Source organism: Pipistrellus hanaki, assembly GCF_964339955.1.
Source record: "Pipistrellus hanaki genome assembly, chromosome: 2".
In the NCBI taxonomy this organism is placed as follows: domain Eukaryota; kingdom Metazoa; phylum Chordata; class Mammalia; order Chiroptera; family Vespertilionidae; genus Pipistrellus; species Pipistrellus hanaki.
The window spans coordinates 162,611,980-162,633,924 of record NC_140504.1 but is presented as its reverse complement, the minus strand read 5'-3'; the positions used below and the strand labels follow the sequence as shown (position 1 = coordinate 162,633,924).

At 40.3% G+C, this 21,945-nt stretch overlaps 1 long non-coding RNA gene across 1 annotated transcript in view; it reads right to left on the bottom strand.

The window, feature by feature from the left end:
* Nucleotides 1–21,945, bottom strand: part of LOC311616765 — a 347,537-nt gene that overhangs the window by 130,719 nt on the left and 194,873 nt on the right. The window lies entirely within an intron of this gene.

The following is a 21,945-nucleotide window of genomic DNA, read 5'->3' as shown; positions in this document are numbered from 1 at the left end:
TTGAGGCAGGCTGGGATGATTTTGGCCTCTCCTACCTTACTATGGATTTGGATCACTGGAGAAGTGATTTGGGGGGACCAGGAAAGCTGCTTAACCCCTTGGGGATTCAGTTTCCTCAGAGGTCTCAGGAGATACATATCCAAATATCTGTGGGGCACAGGTTTGTTCACAGAATTACATGAATGGATGCATTTAATAAAGCACAGCGACCTACATTTTTACATTGTCAGTGTCTAAGGCTAGATGGTGGATCAACCAGTTTCAGTCTCAGTTAATAATGACACAGGGTGTAAGCCTCAGTCAAAGCAGGAGGAACGTTTTGGTTCAGAAGCTTTTTATTTGCAATGCTAATATATATATATATATATAGATAGATAGATAGATAGATAGATAGATAGCCTAGTGCACAAAATTCATGCACAGTGTGTGTGTGTGTGTTTGTGTGTGTGTGTGTCCCTCAGCCCAGCCTGCACCCTTTCCAATCTGGGACCCCTTGAGGGCATTTGAACATCCCTCTCACAATCCAGGACTGCTGGCTTCCAACTGCTCACCTGCCTGCCTTTCTGATTGCCCCTAAGCACTTCTGCCTGCCAGCATGATCACTTCCTAATCACTGCGATGTCAGCCTGATCAATACCTAACTGCTCCCCTGCTGGCCTGATTGCCCCTAACTGCCCTCCCCTGCCAGCTTGGTCACCCCTAACTTCCCTCCTCTGCCAGCCTGGTTGCCCCCAACTTCCCTCCCCTGCTGGCCATCTTGCCTCATCATCTTGAGTCCACATGAGGGCAGCAATCTTTGACCACATGGGGGCAATCATATTGTGTGTTGGAGTGATGGTCAATTTGCATATTACTCTTTTATTATATAGGATAGAGGCCTGGTGCATGGGTGGGGCCAACTAGTTTGCCCTGAATGATGTCCCGGATCAGGGTGGTGGTTCCCTTGGGGCATGGGGCGGCCCAGGCAAGGGGCCTGTGATGCTTTGCAGGCTGGCCATGCCTTCCAGTGACCCAAACGGAGGCCCTTGGTATCTGGGGTTTATTTATCTTCTGTAATTGAAACTTTGTAGTGGAGGCCAAGGCAGGCCAGGGCTGCGGGAGCTTTGCTTCTTCCATTGCTAGGGGAAACTCAGCCTCCTGCTCTCTCCAGCTCCTTGGCTGCTGTCATTTTTATTGGGATTTATTTACCTTCTATAATTGAAACTTTGTAGCAATGTGTGTAAACCTGGGCCAGCCAGGGTGGCAGGGAAGCTTGGCTTCCACCATTGCCAGGGAAATCCAAGCCTCCTCCTTCTGCAGCTCCATGGCTGCAGCCATATTGCTTGAGTTAATTTGCGTACTCGCTCCTGATTGGCTGGTGGGTGTGGCTTGTGGCTGAATGGAGGTATGACCAATTTGCATATTACTCTTTTATTAGATAGGATATATCTATCTATTTATCTATATCTATCTATATAAATAATTGATTTTAGAGAGGTAGGGAAAGGGAGATAAAAACATTGATAATGAGAATCATTGTCCATCTTCCATCTGCCCATCTGCTGCCTTCTGAATGCCCCCTACTGGGGATCAAGCCCATAACCCAGGCATATGCCCTGACCAGGAATTAAACCAAAACCTCCTAGTTCATATGTGGATGCTCAACCACAAAGCAACACTAGCCAGGCTTTGATGTCAGATAATATTAGGATGAAAATCAACTCAGCCATTTACCAGCTATTTGACTTTTTCTAGTGACTTAAATTCTGGGAGCCTTGAGGCCATAGAGGGGGAATGAGAATAACAAAAGGAACACATTGTGGTTGCATGTATGCAATGAGACAAGGTGTGCAAAGCTCTTAAATGACTCATATAGTGTCCAATGAGTGCTATACTTATCAGGGTGATCACTTTATAAAATACAGAATGTCCCCCAAAAATCTATAAACACTTAACAGCTGATAGCTCAATGGATTTTTTTTCTTGTTATATTGGAATGAATAATTATTCAAAGTGTGTATACATTTTTGGAACATCCTGTATATAAATGTCTAATCACGATGTTGTACATCTGAAACTAATATATTATATGTTAGCTGTAATTGAAAAATATTTTTTAAAAGGAAATGATCCATGCATGGCAGTTGTTACAATGGTTACACCCAACTTGAAATGAGAGTTCCTCTTTCATTCAAGAACATGCTTAACTGTGTATTTATCACTGCATCAATTTGGAGAATTGATTTTAAAAATGGCAATTTTTACTCACTTTTTAAAACCAACACTTAGAGAAAAATGACAGTATGTACTTAAATAATGTAATTTTATGAAATCAAGGTACTCTCTAGAAAGATGCATTAACAAAAACATACATTTCCAACAACTAAAAAAAAAAAAAAAAAAAAAAAAAAACCCTTTTAAAATAAAGCTAAGTTAGTGAAGATCAATCATTCTAAAACCTCCTTGGGAGTTTTCAGATGTATACTTATTGGCAGAAGCTATTCTTTAGAATAAAATATTTTTGCTAAAGTAGAAAATGCTTTCTTTAATGAATTGCCAGTTTCCTAAGGTTAAATATGTTGTTGATAGCATTTTTATTTTTTAAGAAGATTTTTCTATTTATCTTGGGAAATTACAGAGATGATGAAAATCTAAATATAAGTAAACATAAATGTATTTGAATAATTATAGAATGAAAAATGGACAAGCCTAAGTCCCCTGCATGTGTTTAAGATGAACAATGGAAAGTAGTTTTTCCATGCGAGGGTAGGTTTCCTATGTCAGCCATGTGCAGGGTTGAGCAGTAGACAGAAACTGCTCACTTGTAAGCAGCATCCTTTCTCCTAGCACCCCTTTCTTCCTCCTTACCTGCCTCCTTTGTTCTTTCTTCCATTCCTCTTTTTCATTATATACCTATTTTCTTCTTCTTTTTCCTTTCTCTCCTCCCTTCCCCACTCTTTTTCTCTATCTCTACCTCATTTCTTTTCTTGCTCCTTGCCTCTCTATCCTTGGCTCTCTCTGTCTTTTTTCTCTGTTGTATTTCTCTGTGTCCATTCTGTATCTCTGTATTTTCTTTTTCCTTTGTCTGTTTTTCTCCTCTCCCTTCTTCCATCTCCTTTGCTCTATCTCATCCAATTGGTTTGCAGTAACAGGCCAGCCACTAGGCCAGGCACCAGGATAGGACAAATGGTAGACCATAGCTCTCTCTCCTCACTTAGGGGGGCTCAGAGTCTCCTGGAAGAGGCAAATAGAGAAACAGCCACCCTGCTATGAGAGAGGAAATGTCACACTGGAGTCAGCAAAAGCCCTGGGAGAAGGGTGTTCAGCACTGCCATGGAGAATAGAGGGAAGCTAAATAGAAGGGGCAGCTTTAAGATGTAACTTATAGGATGAAAAAAAGTTGTCCAGGCAGAGGGATCAGCAGGGAATAACCCAAAGATATACACAATCACAGAGTCTAAGGAACAGTGGAGAGGTTAATTCAGGCTCTACTGGAGCCATTAGTATGAGCCAGGTATCTACTAGGGGTTTGATTCATTATCTGTTTAACTATAACAAAATGTGTTTCTTGCAACACATTTTGTGCACTGATATAAAATTCCATACTTGTTTAGTATTGGACAACTAGTGGTGGGAAAAGCAATGCCTTTTTTTAACCACTGGACATCCACAACCTAATCTTTGAATGGCACATAGTAAGTGTTCAATAAATAGTTTTCATTGATTCCCAGCTCCTTGCACTGTCTGGTTGCCCTGGTAGATAAAGACACTACATACTTAGCTTCAGGGTCCAGTTCAGTTGCTACCTCCCCAGCAAGGCACTGTAAGCACTCTCAAAAATTTGGCCCCCTGCAGACACCATAGCCAAGGGAAAAGTGAAAAGAACATCAGCTTTAGGTTGAGATGTTTTGAAGCCAAGCCCTCACTCTGCCTAACATGAGCTGTGTGACCTTGAGCAAGTCAGTCTCTGAGCTTCGGGGTCCTCATCTGTACAGGGGATAACAACTCTCACTTTGCTAACACTCCAGGGATGTTTTAAGATCAAAGTCTATGAGTCCACATGCAAGATGCATTTATAAACTGTGTCATTATCACTCTTAATTTAAGAGGTCAGGTTGAAGTCCAGTTGGAAGTCATGAAGAAATGGGCAATTCAGATGTTGACAGAAGGTGGCAGATTCAGCGGCCTTCTTAAGTGAGCACCTCCCCACTCCTTTCCTATCCAACACCTGAAGCTCAGTCAATCATTCCTTCCTGCATTCATGAACTCCTCCACTCACCATGCAGTCAATGAATTTCAGGTGACTCAATATCAGGAACAAGACCATGGAAATACGAAAATGAGTAAGATACGATCCAATCTCATTCTCTAGAAACCTCATTACCTATTTTAGAGGCAGACAAGTAAATTGAAGATTGTTATAAAGCACTATGTCATCTGGCCATAGATGAGCTTTCTACCAGTCACTAAAAATATCTGTTTTACTCATTACCAAGTATCTTCCTAGTACTCAGATTTGCAACCTCTCTTTCCTATTTTGTTTTTAACATGTTACAGTGCATTGATTATTTTATCTGGCACTTTTATCAAATTAGTTTTACAAAGTTTTATTCTCCTCATTTCCAGTTTTCATTCCACCCCTTCAGTATTTTCCAATACTTTGTGTTTGAGAGTTTCAATTTTGTCTCAAAGCAGTAATCATGTCTAACACCCATATTATTCTTACTCTATGCCCAGTGCAATTCCCAGACTAAATGCACACTTACTTAATTAGCAGTCTGTTTGATCTCATCTCACACGTAGCCTTTGCATTTTTCTAGTTTCAGAGCTCTTATAGTTCTTACCAATTTCACACATTTGATTAAAAACACAAATGTGTAGAAATGCATAAAATTATATAAGTAATTAAATCTTCAGGAACATGTATAATTCTTATGAATAGTTCCCTGCCATATATTGCATTACACAAAAGTAATTCACCATTACATACTGTAGAAATTCTGAGCTAATTTTAGAAAAGATTACAGAAAATACACCAGAAACACAGCCATTTCTTATAAATGGCTGGGAGCTATCAGTGCCCTACCAAATAGCAATATATATACTGAGTGGCCAGATTATTATGATCTCTGAACAAGTAATCTGGCCACTTAGTGTATATCCTATATAATAAAAGGCTAATAAGCAAATTGTCCCCTCAACCAGGAGTTCGACCAGCAGGTAGGCCACCCAGCCACACATGTCCCCTTCCCCTGGCCAGGCTGGCTGGACCCCACCCATACACAAATTCATGCACTGGGCCTCGAATATATTGTATGTATATATATATATACACATACACTGAGTGGCCAGATTATTATGTGTTCAAAGATTATAATAATCTGGCCATGCAGTGTATATATAAACTGGTGTGGATTCCTATGACTACTGACTGGAGTGTTCACATGAAAAATCTACCTACCTATCATTAATTAGAGAAACATGCCTGGGTCCTGTAGGTGCTCCAGAGGAAGGGAGGGGTGAACAGGAGTTGTGACAGGTGAACTACTGTCAAAGAGCTAACACAATCCAAGTAAGAAGGAGAAGGAGGGAGAATTTGTGGACACTGTATAAGTTTGCCTGGGCTGCCATAACAATGTGCCATAGACTGGGTGGCTTAAACAACAGAAATGCATTCTCTACAGTTCCAGAGGCTGGAAGTTCAAGATTAAGGTGTCAGCAGGTTTGTTTTCTCCTGAGGCCTTTCTTCTTGGCTTGCAGATGGCCACCTTCTCTCTCTGTTCTCACATGGTCTTTTCTTTGTGCACACGATGTCTGAGTCCAAATGTCCTCTTCTTATAAGGACACCGATTGGATTATGACCCACTCATGTAACCTCATTTAACCTTGAGTATATCTTTAAAAGTCCTATTTTCAAATGCAGTCACATTGGAAGTTAGGGCTTCCACTTATGAATTGGTGGTGGGGGATTCATAATTCAGCCTATCATAAACATCTTCAAAACTTGGCTTCAAAATCTCCCTCTCTGGAAAGCCTTCCCAGACTTTCTCAGGCAAAGTTAATTGTAGAGATTCCTAAATGACACTGTCCATTCTTCTTTATGCCACAGGCTGCACTGCTATAACTATCTTTCCTCTGGGCTCTCTTCCTCTGTGCTGACCCATAGACTGGCAACTTTTGACTGGGAGATTCTCTTCTTTATATCCCCATCCCCTGGCAGTAGGCAGGTGCAGTGGGTACAGTGGGATTATAAAATGACCGATCAATGAAGCAGGGTGGGATGTGTTGGGGTTTCTCAAAAGAAACAAACAGTATCTTCAAGCCAAGTGATCAGAATGCTGGCAGTCTCCAAGTTAAAGGAAAGATTTGACCAAGTTTAAGTTCATATGGAGAATCCAGGCATACAGATATATGATGGGGGAACTAAGGGTTAATGGCCAGGAGCAGAAATGCTGAAGCAACAGGCAGTTGTGGGAAGAGCCTGAATGGGAAACCACACAGACTGGATTCAAATCACAGTTTTGCCACTTACTGGCTGGATGGCTGTGTGCAAGCCATTTAATGGCTCTGAACAACAGTAGGCTTAATAGTGAAATTGGATAATGTGAACTAACTGGTAAGAGTGTCTGAGTTAAAGGAAGAAACCCATCTAAGGAGCCCACTACAAGGTCTTGAACATAGTAGGTGATTGACAAATGATAGAGTGAGAGTCCTGGATTTTTCACAAGGATGCCTGTGTAGTCAGGGCTTCACTGCTTTGGAAACATCTGACCTGCCAGAAGGAGGCCTTCTAGATCCACCGTGACAACAGGAGCTGCCATAGCTCTGCTAATGTGGAGTGGGAAAGAGCTTTTTGTTCACAAAAGATCTGCAGTTTTTGTTAGGATGGGCGAAGGAGGAGGAAGAGCCAAACAAGAACTCCTCATAACCCTGAAATAAGAGAGACAATTATTTGAAGAGAAAATTCAGAGGAAGATATTTAGGTTTGGCTCCTAAGTATCTCCTCACCATTCCTCTTGTCAGCAAATCACCAGAAAGAGCTTTTTTGAGCAGCAAGAAAAGCTTGCATAATAATATGATTGCAATTCAATGATGTCCCAAATGCATTTTATCTGATATCTAGAATATTTATTAAAATAGCAAATAATATGTTTATTTTTAATTTCCTTAATTGGTTAAATTTTGCTGTTATGTGCTTTTTTGTTTATATTTTGAATATTTATCTTAATGACTTTATTTGCCATAATTTATATTACAGTTTTAATGCTTTTTTAGGTAAATTTACATTTCCACTGTTTATTACATATTTATATGTATTTGTATTTAAAATACATTAAATAATTTAGTTTCTTTGCACTTTTTATTTTATATATTCTGTGCACTTTCAAAATAAAATATTGATAGTATAATATGTAAAATGAATATTGAAGTGAAAGAATTGCTCTCTTGAGTTAGCCAAGTTGAAATTGGTATGACATTGGGCAGGAAAATGTAACAGGACCCAAAGGAGAAGTCAAAAGCCCAACTAAGCAGAAGCAAAGATGTCTAGCTTTTCTCTCACTCAGGGCTGGTATCTTCCCTGCTTGATTTTAGCAGTTACAGATCCTTCCGATTGCCCGTAAACAGGTATTAGCATCAGGAGAGATGTCATATAGATTGATAGGGAAGAGGGACAGAGTGATGCCAGGCATAACAGATATTCCATTGTGGGCTTCTGAGTGAGCAGCATATAGGGAGCATATGTGATTTAGGGAGGCCCAGCACCTATTATGCCTAAATTGCAGACCGTTGTAAGGGTAATATTAGGTCATCTCTGAAGGATTCCACATTATACATGAGGGATTACTATAAGGGTTGCTTTCAATGTAGTACTGAATAGTTTTAACTGCATCGTGACTCAGTTTTCTCATTTGTAAAATGGTGTAAACAATAGTGCACATTTGATTAATACAATGGCAGAGAATTACATGATTAATACATGTAAAGAAGTTAGCATAATCCCTAGTGCATGGCAATAATTCAGGATGCTTTATGCCTCTAAAGCAAAGTGATGATTAGTATTATCATTTTAAACCTGAGAACTTAGCCCATCCCAAGTGAGAGAGTGATATATGAACATTTCAAAAATCACAGGCTCTCACTTGCATTTCAAACACAAAAATGTCTAACCAGTATATAAAAAAGCAATTGCAAATGCTAATTTATACAAATACTAGTAACCCTGCTCCTAATCCTTGTGCTAGTATCGATAGCTCACTGTTGCTTGTCTCATCTGGCCATCCACCCACCACTGCTGGTAGCTCTCCCCTGTTCATAGCTCGCTGCCCTGCCCTCTTGTAGCTCTCTACCACTTGTAGATTGGTCATGACTTTAAGCATGATGGTAATGGATAATTAGCATATTCCTCTCTTATTATATAGGATAATAAAAATGTAATATTATTATTCCAGTATACATTTTTTAGCAGATAAGTTACTAAAAAATAAAGTGTTCTTTTAAAAAACAGAAAAAAGTAATCTTTCTTTAATGGTGCTTATGTGAAAGTTGGTGTGAGTTTAGCATGAGTGGGCTTCCCGTTTAACATGGGATTAACCACAGCAGATGGGAGTCTGCAAGGTGCTCAGTGAGCTTCTGGGAGCAGAGGGAAAAGTGGTAGGTACTTAGCAAATGGAGGTAGTTAAGTACCTACCTAATTGGGATAGGTAAGGAGCTTAGGTGCCAATGGATAAACTCATCAGTTTGTCCCAGGAATTCAGAACTTGGAAGAGAGACAGAGGAAGGTAGAAGTGGACTAACAGTGGGGAGAAGAATTGTGTGAGAGCTGTGATGGGGAGGGAAATGAGATTCTCAAATATAATGAGAGGGAGTCAAGAGCTAATGACTAAAACTGACAAATCAAGAAATAGCAATGGAGTGTGCTATTTAGAAATATGGAATTCAATAGCAGAAGAAAAAGCTAAGATGATGAGAGTCTCAGAATGGTGGGTATATTGAAAGTAGAGGGAGAATGTTTTTCAATAGGAGTTGTAGTACTATTTGATTTAAATGTACTACATGGATGCAAATTTTAAAAATTTAAAGAAAATAGAATATCCTTGATTAAATGCAGCTATTATTATTCTCTATTAAATAAAAACAAATATTTGATCAAAATGGGGAAGGTTAGTAAGGACATTTTTCTAAAGCAGACAACAATTCTTTAGTAAAGGGGCCTGTTGCCTATATATTTTCCAGTTAAAAATATTGTTGCATAAACAAGGTTCAGATGTCTATAGAAGCATGACAAGAACTCTGTCACTGTAATTATGTCTGTAACAAAAGACCAAGGACCAGAACTGCTGTGTCCTTGCCCTCTAGTATTGGCTGGCTTGTGAGGAGATGACCAGCTTTGGGGATGTGGGGGTGGGTTGGAGAAGTGACCCTTCTAATACAGGGGCTGACAGTTGTGAGCCTGCATCAGAATAACCTGAAGGACATGTGGGGGTGCTGGACTCCAACTCCACCCTCTGGTTCATGAGGTCTGGGAGTAGGTCCAGAATTTGCATCTCTGACCAATTCTCAGGTGGTGCCACAGTATGACAATCACTGAGCCAGTGATGTGGTCGGCAAGTGAGCACCCAGGGCAGGCTTCTGAGGATGGCTGAGGGAAGAAACCCTTGCCTGGAAAGGTGTTTGAATAGGCTTTGTGCTATAAGGGGAGGGGCAGAGCGAGGTATCTAGGTGCCCTATATATTTTCGAAGGCTGGTATTGTGATGTCTTTTAATAATCTTCCTGGCCCAGCCCAATCCTCTCTACTTTAAAGAAATGTCTGGTTCTCACAATTCTAATAATATGAGCCCAGAATAGAGCCCACCAATGAACGTCTGAAAAATAGATTCAATTATCCTTCTCCACTATTGAACCTAAGCTACAACATTAGAGGCAAAGAGAGAGACGCACACACACACACACACACACACACACACACACACACACACACTTCCCCAGGTAGCTAAGAAGAAAGAGAACAGGTATAAAAAAGGAGACCTAACCTGAAAGAAACTGAGTGAGGAGATGATGCTCTCCTTTAAAAATGATTAGGTCATATCACATTGGTCAAAATTTTTTATTAAGACGTGAATTTGCTTTATCAGCCAAAGCTTTCTGTTTCACAAGCATCTATTGAGATCAGAATTGCAAATATAAACTGAACAGCGTGTCATGGCTGGGGCACCCTGGACGTGGGGGTTAATTTAGGCAGTTAGTGCATAAAGACAGGACAATGGAAAGTGAAGAAGGCTCAGCTCAAGATTCAGCTCTGAGGAAAATAGCTAGCACTTGACAGTCAGACTCTTAGGTCAGCAGGGTATAACCTTGAACAAGTTAACATCTTCAAAGTGAAGACAATAGTGGCCCATACTTTACAGTGTTATTGTACAATCTAGCATGGTATCTAGCAAATGGTGGTGTGCTAAAAGTATGTGAACTCTAATAACAGATAAAAACAAGCTCTTTGAAGTCAGATTATAGTTCATATCTAGGCTGTCACTTAGTAGTGATTCCCTTGGGCAAGTTATTGAACCTTTTTAAGGCATAAATAATTGTGTTAAAATAGGGATAATAATATATAATCTTTTTAGGATTACTCCAAGGATTAAATGAAGGCAACTATGACAGTCTGCATGTCCCTTGGCAATGTTAAGACCTCAATAAATGTAATTATCACTACATATATGAAATCTAACTCTTATAAATATTAGTTTTTCTCATCAGTAAATATAGAACAAATATCTACCCCACCCTCTTTCAGGTTTGGTTTGAGGCTGAAATAAGATAATGTATATGAAATAAATATCTACTCATTCATTCACTCATTTAATAAATATCCATCATGCATTTCTTGTGTGTCCAGACTGTCTTACAGCCAATAATTCACTGGAAAACAAAAAAGGGTTAAAGTCCCTGCCCTCTTAGAGCTTATAGTTTTACCACAGGAGTGGAAGAGGAAATAAATCAATTCACTGAGTGGCCAGATTATTATAATCTCTGAACACATAATAATCTGGCCACTCAGTGTGTGTGTGTGTGTGTGTGTGTGTGTGTGTGTGTGTGTGTATTAGTATATATATTAGAGGTCTGGTATATGAATTTGTGCATGAGTGGGGTCCAGTCAGCGTGGCCAGGGGGAAGGGACATGGGTGATTGGCCAGCCTGCCTGCTGGTTGAACTCCTGGTCAAGGGGACAATTTGCATATTAGTCTTTTATTATATAGGATATACACAGAGTGGCCAGATTATTATATGTTCAGAGATCATAATAATCTGGCCACTCAGTGTATATAAAACAGGTAATGGAAACACATTAGAGAAAAGTAAGGTGAGGTAGAGTAGTTGTGTTATTTTACAGAAGGTGGTCAAGAAAGAATTAGTCAATAAATACCATTTCAGCAGAAACCTGAAGGACAGGAGGGAGACAGGCCAGGTAACGGGACAATCAGTGTGATAGCATGGGATGGGCATCTTAGGTATGTTTGAGGAGCTGTAAAGAGCTCAGTTTGGCTGGAGAAGATGTGGAAGTTGGGATGAGTGTGCCATGGATCACATGGAAAATTATAGGCAATGTGTATGGACTTAATTGTGTACCCCAAAGTAATATGTTAAATCCTATACCCCAATGTCATGGTATTAGGACATAGGGCCTTTATGGAGGTAATTAGGGTTAAATGAGGTCATAAGATAGGCCCTAATCCAATAGAATTGTGGCCTTATAGAAAGAGCCCCTCCTCCCCTTCCTACCTCTGCACACAAAAAGTAAAGGCCATGTGAGGACACAGGGAGAAGAGAGCTAGCTGTCTGCCAGTAAGGAAGCAAATTCTCATAAAAAAACAAATTTGTTGTTACCTTGATCTTGGATCTTCTAACCTCTAGAACAGTGAGAATAAATATATGTTGCTTAAGCAACCCAGTCTGAGATATTTTCTATGGTAGCCTGAGAAAACAAATGTGCCACTTAGGAATTTGATATGGACAGCCATTAAAAGCATTAGACAAGAACAGTGCATTTGAAAGGACATTTTTATGTTTGTGTGTAAAATACAGGGGCATGGTTGACAGCTAAGGAATCCTTAGCATTTAATCCTTAAGAGTAATCCTAAAAAGATGACATATTATTATCCCTATTTTAACAAAATTACTTACACCTTAAAAAGGTTCAGTTATTCTACAATAATTCAGGAAACTGATTGTAGCTGCTCCTACTAGGACAATAGCAGTAGATAATGTGGTGAGGAACAGCTGAATTCTGAATATAGTTTGATATGGAGCATGAAAGAAGGAGGGGGGAGTGTAATAAAAGTTGCATCCAGGGCTATTGGCTGAGCACCTGGAAGATTGGAGTTGCCACTAATATGGGAAGGTTGTGGAAGAAGTAGCTTGGGTGGAAAACAAAGTCTGGGTCTGGATTTTTGAAGTACAAGTTGCCTAGCAGACATCCAAGATGTTTGGGGGTACAGATGAAGTCCTGAGCCCTGAGTTCAGTGGAGTGGTAGGGTTGGGGGTGAAAATATAAAAAACATTGGCATATAAATGGCATTTAAAGTCATGAGCCATAGCATGATGCAATTTCTCAATACTAAAATGTGAACAAATCAATAAGGGTCTTTGGTATGTATCCTTTGGTACTCAGTTTCTTTATAGCAATACCACACACAGTTTTTCTTTTCTTTGCACTTTACTAATAACTGTTCATACCACTTAAAACTGGAATAGCAGGAGACCCCCTACTAGCTGCCAATACTTTGCCAATAGAGGAATTTACTCTATCTATAACACACTACAGGGACATCCCAGTTGGCAAATCTATTTGTTGCATTTGTTTATCAGCTATTTTACACTTAACTATGTGTTGAGGAAACAATAGAAAAGATACATTTTCCAGCTTTAGGGAGTCATACATTTTCAGCAGAGTGTGATAAGTGTGATGACAGAGATATACTCAGGGAATAATAGAAGCCCAGGGAAACAGAGCCTAAATCATCTTGCTTTAGCCAGCAAAGGTGGTCCCATCTGGTATGTGTTTGAACCAAAGGGTAGTGTATAAAGGCATGTGCAGGTGTGGTGAGGTCACAGGGCCAGCACAGAGTGGAAGGGACAACTTGGTATGTGTTAGAACCACAGGTAGATCAGGGGGTTGGGGGAATATGAGATGCAGGGAGTGATAAAGATATGATGCTGGGACTTAAAAAAGGGCCAGAATACACAGATCTTAAAATTCTTATTAAGGAGAATAAGGGGTTAACTTCTACCTTGGAGGGAAGAAGGGTTTGAGGGGACATTAAATGTTTTTAATAGGAGAGGTATTTACAAATTTGCAATCAATGTGATGTCAGTCATTTTAAGGAAATAACTCCAAAGAGTGGATTATGTTTGTGTATAAAGCCATCTTCATATATTACTGACAAAAGAAAATAGTATAAGGAATCAGTCTTCAACAATAGGGAAATGACTTAATAAATTATGGTGGATCTACCCAAAAATAGTCCTTTTATTCAATAGAATATTACTTGGTCATTTAAAGTGATTGATATTAACTGTACCTAGCACCATGAGGTAATGCTTAAGGTATGAGTTAGACAAACCAGGCTTTTATGTAAAATACTAGAGGCACGATGCATAAAATTCTTGCACTTGAGGGAGGGGGGATTCCCTCAGCCTGGCCTGTGCCCTCTCACAGTGCAAGAGCCCTGCAATAGATGGCCCCAAAGAGGTAGGCCCCACCCAACTATCTGCAGCTCCTCAGTGGATTACCCCAAAAAGATAGGCCAGAGCCAGGGGTCCCGCCTCTGTGCTGCACAGAGCCCTGGGATCCCAGGCCTCACTGTGTGGAGCTGTGGGATCTGCCTCTGCACCACACACACAGCATCAAGTTCTCACCCACCTGTTCACACCTTGCCATTCATGCAGGCCCGCCCACCGAAGGACACCTGCTGCACATGCAGCCTCCTGGTGATAGCTCATTATGGCATGAGGGCATTATGACCACGTAGGCTTTTATTATATAGGATAACAATCACATAAAATATAGCTACATGAAGACTGAAAAAATGTACCCAAATGATGGATTATTGTTGTGTTTTTTTTTTGTTGTTATTGTTTTTGGTCTTTTCTCTAATTTCTAAACTCCACTTAATAAGTTTAGATTAGTTTCAAAATTAAAAACTCATGAACACATAAACAATCAAAAAGTTGCTCACAAAAGCATGACAGTGTTGTTACTTTCATTAATAAAAACAATAAATCACATGTGATAACTTTATTAGAGTTAGATGAGGAGATAAAAATCAGTGTTTATATTGTTTTGCTTTCAGTAGCACTGAATGAGGAGTGTCAGATTACAGAGCTGAGACTTGGTGAGAAAGTGAGTTCTCTGCCTTGGTGAGCAAGCCACTGCCCCATCTCTGGCCCCACAGCCTCCTTCTCTTGGTACCTTAGGTGAGTCTATGCAAATGCTCTCATCCTGACAACTCAGTTTAGGTTTGACCTCATCTCAGTCATCTGCCTCAATGGAGGGAAGGGGCAACCCTTCAGGATTACCTCCCACTTTCTAGTGCATAGGGATTAAAGCTACAGCTCATGTTCTCTCTTCAGGAATCTGCCTAATACTGAGGAGACCAAAGAGGTAGGGAGTGGGTAGCTGAAAGGGGCTTGGAGAACAAATAGGAGATCACTAGGTGGCCCAGGCAGGAAAGGGCCTTCCATGTAGAAAATAATAAATACAGGTGTGTGCATGTGTGTGCTTTGAAAGGTGGGGAGAGGGAAGTATACACTACAAATGAGACTGGGAAGTTAGTACAGGACAAGATAATAAAGACCTTTAGTCTCCATTCAGGTACTTTTCCAAATTCATTAGGCAAAGGGGAACCATCAACAAATGTTCAGCGCAGGAATGGCCTTTTCATATTTGAAATTTATCAGGACACTCTGAGGGCAGTGTGTAGGAGGGCTTGGAAGGAGTAAGACTATAGGTAGGGGACTTACAAGACTTTATGAAAGACAATGGGGCCTCTAATGAATATAAAGGCACTGGGGATTCACTCTTCCATTAAACAAATTTCTTCCAGGCATTTGCTGTGAGCCTCCCTTGTGCTAAGCACTGAATACAAAAGAAAAGACAGACAAGGATCCTGCATTCAGGGAGCTTCAGGACAATGTGGTGGACAGGGAAGGACATGCTTGCAGTATATTTCAGAGGCAGAATCAACAGATACTGTAGACTTTTCCTGCAGTGCTGGAAGGTTGACCTCTACAAATTCCAGAAGAAAACACAATAAGCCATCTTCACCATAAGCAACATTCCTCCTCCTACATGCTGCTAAAAACTGTCCTCATCAATGCATTGGAAAAGGCTGCATTTGGGGTCAAGGCTTCCTCTGGCACATGGGGTTTAAGGTTCCTCGTTTGAGCAGTCCCATTAAGGGCCACAGCAAAGTGTACACAGAAGTACAAAAAGAAGAGATGGAGGCCTGTGGGCTGAAGGTGAATGGAGAAGCAAGTTCCATGAGTTGTGCACTCAGCACTATGGATCATTTCCTGTGTGATTTAATGCATTTACTACTTCACTTGGAGACTCAGGCTCTTCATCTGTCAAAAAGGACATGGAAGCCGTGGTCAGTGTGGCTACGTAGTTAGACTGTCAGCTTGTGCACCAAAGGGCTGTGGGTTTAATTCTCTGTCAAGGACACATATCTGCATTGCAGGTTGGATCCCAGGCCTTAGTCAGGGCACACAAAGGAGGCTACCAATCAATCAATCAATCAATCAATCAATCAATCAATGTGTTTTTCTCACATTGATGTTTCTTTTCTCTTTCTCTCCCCTCCATTCCTCCTTTCCACTCTCTCAAAAAATCAGTGGAAAAAATATCCTTGGGTGAGGATTAACAAAAGACAAGCACAATAAAACAACATTGAATCCCCAGTGTCTTTATATTCATTCAAGGCCCCATTGTCTTACATTGAAGTAGTTAATTGCTGTGATTTATCCAAGAATGTCCTGATTTTATTTATTTTTTCTTAACATTTCTAATTGAATGGTATGCTTCCAGTTTTAATTTAAATGGATTATACTGACTTCCATTTCCATAACCATTTATACTTTACCAAGCATTTTCACATATATGTGACCACTTGCTTTTCACAAACACCCATTATTCCCACTTTTACACGCAAGGAAATGAGAGACTACATGAGGGAGGAAGAAGGAAGACACCAGAAACCAAGTCCACATGGACAAGTGGCAAAGTGAATCTCACGGCAGGTGTTTAGTCCCAGAGCAGCCCTCTATCCACCTCAAAGTGCTCTCAGCACTAACCAAAGAGCATGGTCCCCTGTCCTAATCAATCCACATTTAGGATTTAACAGCTGAAATAGAGTATTAGATAAGTTAAATGGGTTCAGCACCAAAGACTCACTAAAAGGGAAGAATGACTACATTTTATTGAACCTAATTTGTGAGCCATCTGGGAGCATTACCTTCAATGGGGCAAGCAGAACCAGTGTCCCCAGCAAAGAGACACTGATACATAAAGACACCGGCATTAGAGGAACATTAGAGCCACATGCTAAGCATAGGAAGGTGAAACATCTAGGGGCAGGCTAGCTCAGGATGGTATTTTTATTTCCCCTGGTTATGCTCACAAGAAGAGACAGGCTGGGCTTACTGGAAGTTGGCTGTCAGACAAAATTCCTGAAGAAATTTCCTTTGGAAAAGTCATCTTGCAGTGAGTGTAGACACTCCCACAGTATCTGTTGCCTGGGTAGCGGAATCCTGGTAACTTGCATTCACACTCACTCCAGGCATAAGTGAGTTCTACGAACTCTTAATTTGAATCTTATTTTCCTCATTTCTAAAATACAGTCATAAGAATTTCCTCTAAAGTTACTAATGGATAAAATTAGCGAACTGAGGACTGAGGGTGAAAATGGGCTGGGTGGGGAGGAATAGGTTAGTTATTTGAAGAAGAGCTAGCTGACTTTACCGAAGTCTTATTCCTTTACCCAACTTTGACCTAAAATCTCTCACTTGACTTTGGTTATAATGTTTATTGGTGTAACTGTCTCCCAGTTTCCTCCTTTGTGGTTTAGTCTAGCCAGCATAATCTCTGTGAGGCATATTTGTCTCTGACCTATTCAGAGCAGATCTAATAAAAGTCTGGCTATTTGTATTTAAATCTTCTCTTCTGTCCTCTCATTATTTATCATCCCTCTTTCTGCCCTTCCTTCTTTCAAAGAAATCTTTAGGGCACACCTACTGGATTGTAGGCTTGAGGCTTAGGTAGTTGTCAAATCACAGATTTCATCTGGACAGGTCTGGATTCAGTTCTTAGTTCAGCATTTAGGAGCTGAAAGAACAATTCTTTCCCCCTCTTCTGATCCTCTTTTTCATTACTGGTGAATGTGGATAAAAATGGCTTTCTTACATGGGTCAGATTTATCATTATTAACACACAGGGGTGCTCAGTGGTTTCTTTTTTTATTCTCAGAGGTAAACACTATAAATAAACATGCAGAAAACCAAACAACAATAAACCCCCAAATAATACAAAACATGAAACAGGATCCTGGCACCAAAGGAGAACACAAAGAGTGAGAGAAAGATGCAGGCAATTATCATACATCATGCTAAGTGATTTAATAAAGAACCACCCTTTTCCCTAAGGATGCAAGCATGTCCACACAGGAGGGTTGCTGGTCTTCACCCATGAGAAGCTCATTCCTAACCTTTAGGTGCCTACACTGATGGTGCTTGTCCCAAGTGGTGAGGGCCTGAGTTGACCAGATGCCCTAGTGGACTTCACTATGCTTTCTGGTGTTGCTTGGAAATAATAAGACCCCTTCCACTGATTTCCCTTCTATTCCAGCTCTTTGCTCAGTCTTCTTGGTCTGAACTCATTACTAGTATATCCAGTCCCTCCTTCAAGCCCTAATCTTCCCTTATCGATCCTAGATGTCCCTTGGTTCAAATTCATTTTTCTCCAACACTAAAAATAAGAATCCTTGTGTTACATCTTCATCCGTTGCCTAGAGATGATATTCAGTGCTTCACACACAGGCAGACCTCCTCAGCTGTGCCAATTTAATCCTGTCCTGTCGCTGCATTCTTTGGAATAGGATACCTTTGGCAGGTGAGGAGTTATGAACATCAACGTGTTAAATCTCCAGTAAAGTCATTCTCCTGGGCATTCCCTCTCCCTCCCCCCCATTTTATTTTATCAGGGATGCTGTCATAATGTCTACTGATGTCTCTAGACTTTCCCCTGGAGTCCTTGGCAATTCATTAATACATAAACCCATCCAACAAATGTAGTGGTTGTTATTGTTGTTATTTTTTGAGGACCTAGCATATTCCAGGCATTGTACCACAGCAGTCATTTAATTCTTGTGATATAGGCAGTGTGTGTGTGCGTGTGTGTGTGTGTGTGTGTGTGTGTGTGTGTGTGTACTCATGCATAGCAAGGAGAGGGTATGCCAGCTACTTATTCAATGTTGGCTGTTATTTAATGATCAATGTATACAGGAGAGCAGGGTAAGGCTTGGCCACAAATGTGGCTTTCAGCTGTCACTGATATCCTCCATAGCTTTGTCTAGGAGTCATACACCTGCCAATTACAGAGATGTTCCTCTAACCAGGTTTGTGAGCTCCTAATTGGTTGCTTATGTCACACTGAAGAACAGCACGTTTCCAGAGTCACCTTTTCTCCTCACCTTTTTTTTGCTGGAGAGGGCAGGGGGGTTTTCTTTGAATGGACATCCACATTATCCATTTATAACAGTTTCATTTGTATATATTAATTTCACCACTGTGTTGTGTCAGTTCTTACAACTCCCTTCATTGTGGCTATAATTCCTTTTGTAGTCAGCTCTGTAATAGAATGTTCTGTCATGTTCTACTTTTTGGAAATGTTTTTTGTTAGTTTTAAATAATGGTTCAAGTAAGATAATTTTGAGTCACTCTTTCATATTTCAGTGTTTTACCCTGTTTTGGTCAGCTCTGTAATATTTTTGGACGTGTTTGATTTATAAGACATTCACACCCAGTTTTGAAGGACCAAATATACACTAATTTCTTTAAATCTTATTCTGGAAACAAATTTTTAGGTAAAAAAAATATTATGGTAGATCCTGAATAGTATAAGAATTTAGGTTATAAGTGTTTCAATATATTTATTTTTATTAAAAATAAGATTGTGCTAATTTGCTTATTTATTATGAATTCTAAAGGTCAACATCTGATCATAACTGGCATTTGCCTACCTAGGTAGGAGCTGATCTGAGACTTAGGAGACAGATTCAAGCACAAAAGACCTCAAACATCTAGAGCTGCTCAGGTGTCATTGGACTCACAAAGTCTGAGAGGAGGCAGGCCGGCTATTGGTATACCCATTTTACAGCTGAGAAAACTGAGGTCTTCCAAAGTTAAGTAACACTCTGTGGTAGCAGGACATAAATACAAGTCTTATGATTCTAACTTCTGTACTTTCCACCCCCTCTCTCTGCATCATGTTGTAAACATTGGGGATCAAGGTATTGTCTTCAAATGGCACAGGAAGAATAAGGAGATTGGTCTGGGGAAATGGGATGGCTAGAAGGGCCTCTCTAGGATAGCCATGTTTATGAGGTTACTCCTGAATCTCATAAAGGTGAGAAACTGGACTGGGAAAAACTTCAGTGGGTAAGAGCCACAGCAGTGAGTGTTGTGAGAGGATTTAGGGTTGAGAGGGACAGAAATCCAAGGAGAAAGTGCAATACATCCTGGATTGAAAAACAACGCTTTTGGTTTTTCTATTTTTTTTTTTAAACAAAAAGGGGGATGGTACAAGGGAGGTAGAAAAGGAACAGGCTTTCTTATGAAGTAGAGAGTTCCCCATAATAAACAGTTTAGGACTGTTGGTTTCAGTCACAGTTCCAGAAGAGAAGCAGAAACAAGCATTAGTGAATTGTGTGCATGTGTTCACATGTGTACACATAAACGCATAGACACACATACACATACACACACATAATCTCCTAGTGGTTGCTTTTGTTCTTCTAACAAATAAATGAATACATTATATTTGATATAAACATAGTATATATATATATATATATATATATATATATATATATATATATATATAAAATCAACACATGTGTGTTATTTATTTAATAGAGAGAGCTCATGCAATTGGGGTCACCAGTTAAGCAGTCTAGTAGTATATTGTCTCAAATCTGAGGCTGGAGTGTGAAGTCCATTGACAGGTCGTTAGTATGGAAAGCTGGGTATAAATAGTGGGAGAAATTAGGAGCAGCCTGGAACCCACAAGCATGAGCTAAAACCCCTTGAGAACTGACAGGAGCGTGGTTTTCACTGCTTCCCAGCTTGCTGATGTGGATGACTGTGGAGCCAAGGTTTTTCCTCAAGGAGTTAAAAACACACATCTGGATGAGGAGCTGGAGGAGCTGGGGTAGGACCTGGGGGAAAGGAGAGCAGCAGGCCCAGAGCATCATCAAGCCAAGGAGATGAGACCACAGGACAGCAACCACATGTGAGCTACAAAGTGGCTGCTGCTTCCCTTCCATCTTCCAAATACCCCAGGAAGCTCCCTGTGTCCACCATAACTAGAAACATGCAAGAGACTGAATCCTGAGTAATGTAAGTCAATCTAGCCAAGTGGGCATATTACCAAGCCACCATACTATCTGGGAAGGAAGAGCATAAAGTAAGGGAGGGTTGATTTAGATGCTCGCCAGAGGCCCTGCAGAAGCTCAGGAATCCCAGGGAATCCGGCAGGCCTTTTCATTGTTCAGTTCCCAGGTCACGCTCCACCCAGGGAAGGCTGCCTGTGCACCCATAGATTCAGCTGTATCCAACCCCTTTGTCTTCAGGAGTTCCCATTTTCTAACACCAGCCAAAGACTGCCAAAGGCTTCCCAGCTTCCCCCTCCCTTGTTGCCAAAGATCAACATATTTGCCTTTTGTGTTTTAAGGCTTTATAATAGCTTGTAGTATTATTATAAGCAACAATTATAGCTAACATTCGTCACTGAGAATATATGATGTGTCAGACCCTTTCATACACACTCTCATTAAATTCGTACAGCTATCCTGCATGGAAAGTATTATTGCTATTTTATTTTTACTGATGTGAAAATGGAAGCTTAAAGGAATTATTTGCTCAATGTCAGAAAGCTGTTCTATATTGGAGCAGAGATTCAAATCTAAGACATTCAGCTTTGAAAAGCAATACCATCACCACCCCAAATAACAGATAAGGGGAATTACCATGTGGTTAAGAGCCTTCACAAAGTTCTTATAGTTGAGCTCCCTAGTATCTAGAATCTCCTAGTTCCTTCCAACTTGGAGCATATGTGATTCTATCAGAAGGAAGAGGAAAAGTAGGAAGGTGGGTAGAGAGAATCCAAGAAAATAAAATCAAATGAGGAAACACATACAAGGCACCAAAGGGATAAATTCAAGAAGAGGTAAGAAGGGGGAAGAGCAGCAGGAAAATGTTTCTGTCTTATTTCTATCTCATTTCCCAGATAAGAAGACATGATAACGCCTCACCTAGGATGGCTATAAATGCATACAAGTGAATATAAAGGCAGATACGTCTGATCAACACATCGAATAAATAGCCAACGGCTCATAATGCAAACTGACAACTTTCAAGCAATTTTAAAAGGTAAGTGAGGGAAAATACACCTCAAAAAAACACGAAGGAATGGAAAGAGGGGTTTAGTGATTATTCAGAATTGGGTGCCTGAGGATGAGCATTCTCAGGACAGCTCAGACCCTAGGGCACTTCAGGGTTGGTTAATGAGAACAGACAGGTGATCCTTCAAGGCTACTTCCAGGACACAACAGCACAGAACCTTTGAAAATCACTGGTGTGCAAAACTCTGGCTGCTGGAGAAATGGAACAAGCCAAGTGTATGACTCTCAGGCCAG